This window comes from Vigna umbellata, chromosome 5, assembly GCF_029865625.1.
Source record: "Vigna umbellata cultivar VRB3 chromosome 5, Vumbellata_1.0, whole genome shotgun sequence".
NCBI lineage: Eukaryota > Viridiplantae > Streptophyta > Magnoliopsida > Fabales > Fabaceae > Vigna > Vigna umbellata.
Window position 1 is genome coordinate 20,981,450 of NC_142169.1, and position 1,392 is coordinate 20,982,841.

At 33.3% G+C, this 1,392-nt stretch overlaps 1 pseudogene; it reads left to right on the plus strand.

Annotated features, from left to right (window-relative positions):
* LOC124823671 (calmodulin-like protein 3 pseudogene) lies at positions 1-462 on the plus strand (annotated as a pseudogene).
* Positions 463-1,392: the final 930 nt, after the last annotated feature.

Consider the following 1,392-nt stretch of genomic DNA (forward strand, 5'->3'; position numbering starts at 1 on the left):
ATGGATCAGGCAGAGCTTGTGCGAGTTTTTCAAATGTTTGATAGAAACGGGGATGGGCGAATCACGCGGCAGGAGCTGACTGACTCGTTGAAAAACCTGGGAATCTCGATCTCAGAGCCAGACTTGACCCAAATGATCGAGAAAATCGACGTTAATGGAGACGGGTACGTGGACATGGACGAGTTCGGGGAGTTGTACAATGCGATAATGGACGATAAAAACGAGGAGGAGGACATGAGGGAAGCATTCAACGTGTTCGATCAAAATGGAGATGGGTTCATCACGGGAGAGGAATTGGGCGCCGTGTTGTGTTCTTTGGGGCTAAAGCATGGCAAAACCATTGATTATTGCATGAGCATGATCAAGAAAGTGGACGTCGATGGCGATGGAATGGTTAACTTCAAAGAGTTTAAGCAAATGATGAAGGAGGGAGGGTTTGCCGCTTCACCTTCGATACTCTGATGCATCATGCATCTGTAACTTACATTATTTTCTTTTTCTCTTTTAAATGCATAGATGGAACAACTTAGCTCGTGTAAAAGAAGAAATGATTGAGATGTGCTCTTTGTAGAATATTAATGTCTATCATATCTCAATGGAATCACTGTGGGAATAGTTTCTGCTTTTATCAGAATTTCGATTCCTTCATTCCTCAATCTGTTGCTGCTTAAATGAAACTAACTTTATCCAAAAACATTTCTCACAAAACCTTTTCATATTGACCACCATTATTCAGAAATCTTGCTTCACGTGCAGACCATAAAAATCCAACTCTGGTTAATGGTTGGTGGTACTCTTTGTATCGAAAAATGTTGGAAGAGCCATAAATTTAACTTTTCGTGATTCATCTGGGGAGTTTATATGCTAGTTTGCATAGATTATATCGTCATAAAATCTAGATAAAAAAACATCATGTTTATCTTATTTTAAATATTATTTTTTAAAGGAACGAGAAAGCATGATTTTAAATGAATCCTCGTAAATGTGTTTTTGGTGTATCTTTTTAGGCAAATTTCTTTTTTCTTTAAAAAATTAAAATAATTAAAAAAAACTCACAAACGGATATATAACATCTCTTTTGTCAGTACAATACTAATGAAATAATGCGTTAAATTTTTCAAAATGAAAATAAAATTGAGATGAATAAAAATAAGGTAACTTATTTGAAATTTTCCTATCATGTGACGAATTGAATAATTTAACTTAAATAATATGAATTAGCAAATAAAAGTTAATATTTCAATAATAAATATAATAAATTTTGTTAAACTAATCTACAAAAAAATACTTTCAGTACTTTCCCAACAATATTTATAAAAAGTTTTTAGAGTTAATTAACATTAAGACTTAGAATTATAAATGCCTATAGAGTTTTGAAACACAGGTTAAATC